This window comes from Sminthopsis crassicaudata, chromosome 2, assembly GCF_048593235.1.
Source record: "Sminthopsis crassicaudata isolate SCR6 chromosome 2, ASM4859323v1, whole genome shotgun sequence".
Lineage (NCBI taxonomy): Eukaryota > Metazoa > Chordata > Mammalia > Dasyuromorphia > Dasyuridae > Sminthopsis > Sminthopsis crassicaudata.
In genome coordinates this window covers 339,528,901-339,538,339 of record NC_133618.1, presented here as the reverse complement: position 1 = coordinate 339,538,339, position 9,439 = coordinate 339,528,901, and positions in this window count along the sequence as shown.

Below are 9,439 nucleotides of genomic sequence, written 5' to 3'. Positions count from 1 at the left end.
GATAATATAAACCAGCATATTCTGGGAGGCACTAAAACCAGATTAAGGAAATCAATACAAAATAAATATTTTCTTCTGTTCTTTAAAGTTCTTTCTAAGAACCTGATTTTCCTTAAACAAAAGAGAGAAATAAGATCAAATTTTAATCATATTACAACTATCTTAAAGCCATAGTTCTCTGGAGAAGTGTGAACTGGTTTATAAAAGTCAGCAGGAATCTAAAGTCAAATAGGAATCAAAACTCATTTGATTTCCTTGTTTTGTTTTTATTTGGGATTCCTTCCTGAACTTTCCACCCTTCTGAACTTTCACCTTTGCTCATACCTTCTCTTTACCCTCTGCTTCCACCATTCTATTAGAATCCATGTGCAGCTATTAAAAAACAAAACCTAAACTATAATAAAGCAGCAGTCATCAAAACTATTTGGTACTGGCTAAGAAAAAGAGTAGTTGATCAGTGGAATATGCTAGATTCACAAGATACAATAATCAATGATTACAGTAATGTTTGGTAAATCCAAAGACTGCAGCTTCAGGAATAAGAATTTACTATTTGATAAAAAATTACTGGGAAAATTGGAAATTAGTATGGCAGAAACTAGGCACTGGCCAATATCTAAAACTCTATACCAAGATAAGATCAAAATGGTTTCATGATTTAGACATAAACAACTAAAAATAAGAAAAACCTAGAATCCTGGGACTGCATTAAAGTTATGCAATTTATAAACTTGGAAATTCTTCAACACAATACCAACTTTTACTTTTTCCTGATTTCCTAAGTCATAGATTTATGCTTCTGTTAGAGCAAGGCCTGCCAATAAGGGGAAATAAAAAGCTAATGGTCATTTCATATGAGCATATATAAGCATTTTTATAACATGTTAAGTAGAGGGCAGTGCTAGTAATAAGACTTGAATGTCACTGAAAAGGATAGCATCACCATATACCTGCTTTAAATACAAAGTCATATTAGGTGAAGCCCAAAGAACAAAGTTGTATGCAGCTTAACAACAAAATCATTAAAAAACAGAACTCTCCTTTTAATCCTCTCCTATAAGACAATATGTGAATGTTAGCATATTTCAACTGCTTCACAAATGTTAGCATATTTCAACTGCTTCACATTCCTTCTTCCTTAGTTTTGAGAACATACTACATTTTAAAACTTGTTAGGTTCTTTCATGTTTTATTTGACCCTATGTAATTGCATTCCTAAAGGAATAACAGGCTCCTCCAGTAATTTATATTCTGTATTAAATGCCAGTTTTGAAGAGACACAGTAAACAGTTTGATTTAACCTTCTTGCCTTTTCTTTAAAAGTTAAAAACTGAACTGGGGGCATACAGTTCTAAAGATTTTTAGAAAGGGGAGCTTGAAGATAGGGAAGAGATATAAAAAATTAACTGAAAGAAGCATAACAATGGAAGAAAAAGTTTCTTCTTAAAGTTTATCCATTCCCCCTTTAGGTTGTCACCAATTGAAACTATAAAGACATAGCTTTTCTTATTGTAATTTGTAGTGTTCAATTCTAGTCCAGCACAGTTATAAAGGCTATAAATAAGAACCATATTCTGGAAATGTTAGGATTCCGTTCCACGTTACCACCTACTGCTCTAACTATGGGGACTCCCACAATAGCCCACAAAATGTGCTTTCTCCTCTGCACAAATTGATGAGTTGTGGCTTTGGTATCCACTACTTTTCCTTTAGTTGGTTTCTTTTGTTTTCAGGCACTCTATTCCTATGATACTATTTGTGCTGAAAATATTTCATTTCCCTTTATAAATTTACTTACAACATGTGTAACCCCTGTTTAATCACCTATCCTAAGCTAATTATGGGGAAAAGTTAAATAAATTTTTATGTAATAGCATATTTTATGGATGCATTTATGTATATATATATATATATATACATACATACAGCAGAGTTCTAAAACTTAAATTCAAACTATTCTTCTGGCTCCAAGCCTGGTATTCTTTTCATTTTCATTTTCATACTTGTAAATGCTAAACATCACATACCTGCAGTTGACAGGAATGAACATTTATCACCCTAATGTTTCATGCAAGTAAATTTGCAAATTCTAATTGTTAATGTCTACACAGAGGACCTTTGTCTTCTCCATAGACATGATGGATGGCAAACTACAGATGAAGTGGAAGTGTATGACTGTTAAATAAATTTTACACTCTATTATTTGTCTTCCATCTTATGTATTACATTGTCATAACTAAGATAAAAGCAGAGTTAATTTACCATAGCAATAAAGTTTCTATTGGACACATATATTATAATACTGTTAACTGGAATAAAATTCTTGTTGATAGCACCGAAATCTTAAACAATCACTAGAGATATAAATAATCCAAACATTTATTAAGCTTTTTCTAGATACAGAGTGTGGATACTAGTCCTTTATATATAAATAAAATAAAATAAAATAATAAGTTAAACTAGGACATAGATTTTGTCTTTAAAAAGGCTTTTAACTAGGAATTCTTGTGCTCAATATAAATTAGATTGAGATGTGAGTGGCAGGTGATGTGTGCAGGGGAAGAGGAGGGGGAGTGGCAAGCAGACAGTACAGACAAATTCAGATAGTCATAGCAAGACAGACAGTGACCTACCTGCCAACAAGTGTGGCTGTCTTTCACCATTTTGATGGTAGGTGGAAAGATTGGTCTTATAAGAGAAATGTCCTAGAGATGTTAACTGGAAATAGTGTTATTTGTGATTATGTGGACTTGCAGAAGATTGTGCATTGAAGTGTGGAGGCTGTGTTTCCTTTTAGAAAGGAAGTATACACAATATACAGAAGCAAATGAGCATAATATCCTAGTTTTTTATAAATGCAAAGATCCTAGTGATTGAGGCAAAAAATGAAAAATAGTCTGGCAGAAATTAAGCATAGACTAATTATTTTACACTGCATAAAAAGAGAGGCTCCAAATGGATATATGCATTTTCCATAAACTACGAGCAAAAAAAAATTTATAATAAGAAATATGACTGAGGAAATTATGGTCTCATAACAAAACAAGAGATAGAGAAATTCACAGGGGGGTAAATGGACAACTTTAATTATACAAAATTTAAGTGTTTTTTACATAAATCAAACCAGTGTAGCTAAAATTAGAAGAGAAGCAGAAAATTGGAAAGAAGGAATTTTTGCAGCAAGTTCCTCTCTGATAAAGGTCTCTTAAGAGATTTAGGAAACTGATTCAAATTTACATTAATAAAGTTCATTCTTCAATTGCTGCATGGTCAAATGATATAAGCAGAAACTTTTCAGAGGAAGAAATCTAAACTTTCAAAAATATGAAAAATTTCTAAATCATAAGAAAGTGCAAATTAAAGCTTCTCTGGGGTACCACTTCATACCCAATAGTTTGATGAAGTTGGCAAAAAAGGAAAATAATAAATGCTGAAGATCTATAGAAAAATAGGTATATTAAGATACTATTGATGAAACTGGTTCAACTATTCTGGAAAGGATTTTGGAATTATACTCCAAAAGTTATTAATCTGTAAATACCCTTTGACTCAGCAATGCCAATATTTGGTCTATAATCCAAGGAGATTAAAGAGGAAAGGAAATTACATGCACAAAAAATTTTTATAGCAACTAGCGACAAAGAATTGGAAACTAAGGAATTCCTATAAATTAGCATATGGATATAAGATAAAATATTAATGTAATTGAATATTGTTTGTCTTACAAGAAATAATGAAAGAAATAGTTTCAGAGAAACCTAAGATGGCTAGGGAAGTTAGGTGGCACAGTGGAAGGGCAATTAAGTGGTGGAGTATAAAGACTCCTCTATCAGAGTTCCAATCTGTCCTCAGATACTTACTGATTGTACAACCTTGAGCAAGTCACTTAACCCTGTTTGTTTCAGTTTTTTATCAGTAAGATAAGCTAGAGAAGGAAATGGGAAACCCTTCCAGTATCTTTGCCCAGAAAACCCCAAATAGGGTCACAAAAAGCCAGACATAACTAAAACTGAAATGATGATGAAATGAGAAAGATCTGTATGAATTAACTTGAAATAATTAGAAAATAATTTATACAATAATGAAATTATTATAAAGTCAAACAACTTTGATTTAAGCATGTTGATCAACTATGATTCCAGTAGGTTCATAATGAAACAGACAACCCATTCCCTGAAAGAGAAGTGATTGAGACTTTTTTTTTTTCCACATGGTCAATGGGAGAATTTTTTTTTTTTTTACTTGACTATACATGTTTATAACAAGAGTTTGGCTTTTCTTTCTTTTCAGTGAGCAAGGAGAGAAGGTGTATCTTCATAGATTGAATAAACATTTAATTTAAATAAAAGTACTTAAGAATAGGAATGACTAAGTCCCAAATTTTCAAATTATATTTAAAAAAATAATAAAAATAAATTAGTTGGGTTTCAATATTTTCATTGTCATTGATAATACATGATTCCTAGATTAAAAAAAAAAAAAAAGAAGATATCATACCTGACAAAACTAAGTAAAAATCTCTGTAATTATGCAATTGAATAATGCGCCAGATAATTATATTCATCTGTGGATAATATGAACCAATATTTGGAGCTTTCACAAAGGTCCTACTCTGATATGACATACTAGAGGGGAACGGATTCTCAAAGGCCATGACAGAAAACAAGCTAAAAAAAAAAACTACATTTATATATCTAAAAGACAGATTTTATGATTGTTTTCTGAGAACCAGCCTTAGTAAATGTGAAGAAGTTGATTGCAGTTTTCTTTTCTTTTTTAAAAAATTTTATTTATTTTTTTGCAGTTTCTTGAAAGAATATCTCTCATCTCTAAAAAGAAGGTAACATGTACTTTTTTATTGGTTCATATTTCTTCATATTGAAACATACTAATGTTGGACAATAATTTTAATATTTCAAAGGCTTTAAAGAAATGACAGAAGAAAAAAAAAAAGAAAGGAAGAAAGAAAAGAAGGAAGAAAGAAGCATTGCCCAACTGGAATCGACTGTTTGGGTCCCAAGAGGAGCAGTTACACTATTTACAGATTATTGTTTGCCCTTCATTCTGTTTTTTAAATTTTATTTTAATTTATAATATTATTTTCCAATTACATATAAAGATAGTTTTCAACTTTTATTTTGTAAGATTTTGAGTTCCAAATTTTTATTTCTGTTTCCCTTCCTTACCTTCCCTCTCCCAATGCTAGCAAATGGATATAGGTTATATGTGTACATTCATTTTTTTCTTTATTAATTGTTTTATTTTTTTCTGGTTATACATGTATGTTAACTTTTTAAATACACATTTCTTAATGAATCATGTTGGAAGAGAAAAATAAGAACAAAAGGGAAAAACCATGGAACAGATTTTAAAAAAGAAACAGATAAAAGAAGTAAACAGAGCATATATTGATTCACATTCAATCTCTATAGTTCTTTTTCTAGATGCAGATGGAATTTTCTATTTATTGTATGTATAGAAGAATTGCATAGTTTAACATACATTGGGTTACTTGCTTTCTAGGAGTGGGGATAGGGAGAAAGGAGGGAGAAAAATTTGGAACACAAAGTTTTGCAAGAGTGAATGTTGATCACTTCCAATTGATCAATGATGGACAGAAACAACTACACCCAGAGAAGGAACACTGGGAAGTGAATGTAAATTGTTAGCACTACTGTCTATCTACCCAGGTTACTTATACCTTCGGAATCTAATACTTAACGTGCAACAAGAAAATGGGATTTACACACATATATTATATCTAGGTTATACTGTAACACATGTAAAATGTATAGGATTGCCTGTCATCTAGGGAAGGGAGTAGAGGGAGGGAGGGGAAAATTTGGAAAAATGGATACAAGGGATAATGTTATAAAAAAATTACTCATGCATATATACTGTCAAAAAATTTTATAATTATAAAATTAAAAAATAAATGAAAAGAAATAAAGAAAAAAAGAAAAAAAAAGAGTGAATGTTGAAAACTATTTTTGTACATATTTTGGAAGTAAAAAGTAATTTTAAAAAGTGGTCACTTGAGATGTATATAGTTACACGTAGTGATAGAGATCTAGGAATCATAGGTCCATCAGTAGGAGTTAACTAGTAGCATAGATAATCTGAAAAGATAACCACTATCAAAAGTAAGAAGTAAGCCTGGCCTGGTATGTCAGAACATATGGACTTAGAGCAGGGCATCTTAAAAAAAATTTTCACTCACATCCCCTTTTCACCTGAGAAAATTTTACATGACCTTGATATATAAAATAGGTACACAAATCAAACATTTTCTGTTAATAAATCATAATTTCACAACCCCCACATTTATTTATGAATCTCCATATAGGGACCCAACCCACAATTTAAGAAACTGGGATATAGAGGGAGTTGTTTGGACAAAATCAAGGTGAGATGTATAATGGCTATTTAGGAGTTCTATCAAATGCTTTATGGTTAGACTGTTTTAAGACTCAACTTCTTGAAAGAATATGACAATAGTAATAAATCATTATGCCCTTTTAAAAGTCTTGCTCTCAAGGCATACTTGTGGATCTTTTAAGTGTTTTTTTTTGTGTATATAACAACTATCTCATACTATAATGATATTGTACATTGCGTTCTTTTCTACTCCCTACTTTTGGGGCATTCTAACCATGAAACAAAAACTATAAATAATTTTCCCCAGGATGCTAAGATAAAGGATTTGAACAACCAATGAGTATGAGAAAAGGAATCTAATCCCTCTTGTTTAGTGATCTAATTCCCTCAGGACCACTAATCAAATCCTAGTTGATATCAAAGCTGGGAAGTTTTTAGGGAAAAGGGAACAATAGTTATAAATTTTTGCTCTTGAAGCAGGTATTTGATAAGTGAAATAGGAATAAAGGCTAGCAGAATAGTGGAAGGAGTGCCAGATTTGGACTATGGATAGAGTAGATTAAAATCCTTCCTCTAACATTATACAATCCTTCATCTAACACTATACATTACACATGGACAAATCTTTAAACATCAATTTCCTCAATGGAAAAATGAGGATAATACCTATAGCATTTAACTCATACAGTTATTGTAACTTTGGTCTCAGCTACTTAGTAGTGTTATTACTTTGAACAATTTACTTTATTTCACTAAGACTCAGTTTCTTCAATCATAAAGGAGTTAGTTCTCCTTTATGGCCTTTCAAGTTTCAAATTTCTTATCTTATTGGTTATAGATTTAAAAAAGATAGACAAATCAGATACATGCATAGATAGATAAGTAGATGGATGGATTAAGATGTTTAGTCATTTCAGTTGTGTCTGCTAGTTTGTGATCCCCTTTTGGGGGTTTTCTTGGCGGAGATATTGGAGTGGTGTGCTATTTTCCTCTATAGCTCATTTTATAGATAAGGAAACTGAGGCAAATGAGGTTAAATGATTTGTCCAGGGTCACACAGCTAGGAAATGTCTGAGACCACATTTGAACTCAGTTTTTCCTGATTCCAGGTCCAGCACTCTACTTGTTATTGTGTATTTGTATATCTGTATTTGAAGATATTTGTGTATATGTATCTGTGTCTATATGCCCATACATAATATATGCATAATATATGTTTATGTAGATGCATAATATATATGTATGTGGATGTATCTATAAACACATATGTTTATAAAATTCTTTATTTTTATAAAATAAAAGATAGCTTTCAGAAAAAAAAAAAAATACTTAGCAATCAACTTCCAAATTCTCAATTTCGACAAGAGAAAAGTAAACCCAAGGGAGGTTAATTCTCTTACCCAAGGTCAACAGAGTTAATATTTGGGCAGCTAAGGTAGCAAAAACTTGCTGTGTAACATACAGAAAAATAGCATGGATGAGCTGAGTTGCTTTGTATTTCCTCTCCATATTTGTACCTGCAGAAATGATAAAGTTGGAAGAACAATTGATGACAGCTATAGATCATGTCTCAAAATCTAACCCTTCTGTAGCAGGACATTGAAAGTAAGTTTCTTATTCTTCATTTTCGTACTTCCTATTCACAAATGATGAAGTATACCACCAGAAAGACTTAGGAGCTATCATAATATCTAAATCAGCTTCAATAGTTTAAAACCAGAAAAGTAAACAACTTTAAACAGTAGAAATAAGCTTTGGTTTTAACATCTGCCTTTTCAGGCAGCTGTGGTGAAGGAGAGACCAAATGACACTGAGCTTTAACAGATCCTATGGAAGAAAAAGTTCCCTCAAGCAATTAGTCAGCTTCAGCTGTACTCTTGCTAGGATCCCAACAGGTAGAGACAATAGTGTCAGTAGTAAGAGAGACAGCAATCTAAAAACTAACCTTTTTTTTTGTCGTTCCTTGTTCACTTTTAAAAAACAAACTACTTTTGTGTTTATATCTCAAGCATAAAAACTTATTAAAACTTTTTTTTGCCTGCTTCCCTCTTTTCTCTTCTTTTCTTCTTTCCATCCCTTTTAAATCATCTGCTAGAACTCCCTTAACTTCTCCTTCAGTTCAGGTGAGAACAATTTTCAACTATTTTTACAACACTGGCCACTTAGGACTCACTCAATTCTTACACAGAGGTCTTTTTAAGAGGAAGAGCCTCTAGAAAATTGGCTTTCGATGTTGCATGTTATATTGATTAAGAAATAATTTTCTTTTAATTCTAAGTCTATGTGGATGTAGAAAAGGCAATGTTTTGAGTTTAAAAAAAACCCCACTCATTTCCATGATTTTAGAGTGTACTTTGATCTCTTGTACATTTAAGTGTTGCTTAGTTTTACATCATCCACTGATGTCCACTGCCTGATAGGTATTGCTCAGAAGCTGCCAGTAAGATTTATGTCATTACAAAAAATAAAAATAAGAATCAGCCACATGGCATCAGTCTCATTCAACAGATCACTTGTAGCAATCCACAACGATTTCATATGATTCCATTTTTCACCAAAAGCTCCATGTCTCTCATCATCTCTAAGATTATAAATTGAAAAAGGTTTAGAATCTACATTGGTGGAGAGACTTCAAATCAAGAAAATCAAAGCTGTTTATAAATGTATGTTCCATATGACTATTTGACATATTTCAATATGTAGATACTACAACCTATCATCTACATTCATCCTGTTCTCTTGGAAACCCACAAAAAAGGGCTAGATTTCCCACAAATCACAAAATTATTTTCCTTAGAAAAAGAATTGAACTTCAGAATTTACTATTTACATTTTCTTTTTTTTTATGGAAATCCAAATATAGAACAGTACTTAGCTAATATTTTCACATTAAAAAGTGTGTCTTGTTATATTTTCAACAAAATTCTGCCATAGGTTTACAGATGAATAGAAAATTTATTTGAGGACATCTCCCAGCTATAAACATTTTTACTGCCTGTCCCCACACTATGCCTATAATTCTTTCCCTTCTCACTTTCCCAGCTTCCTTCAAATACTGGCC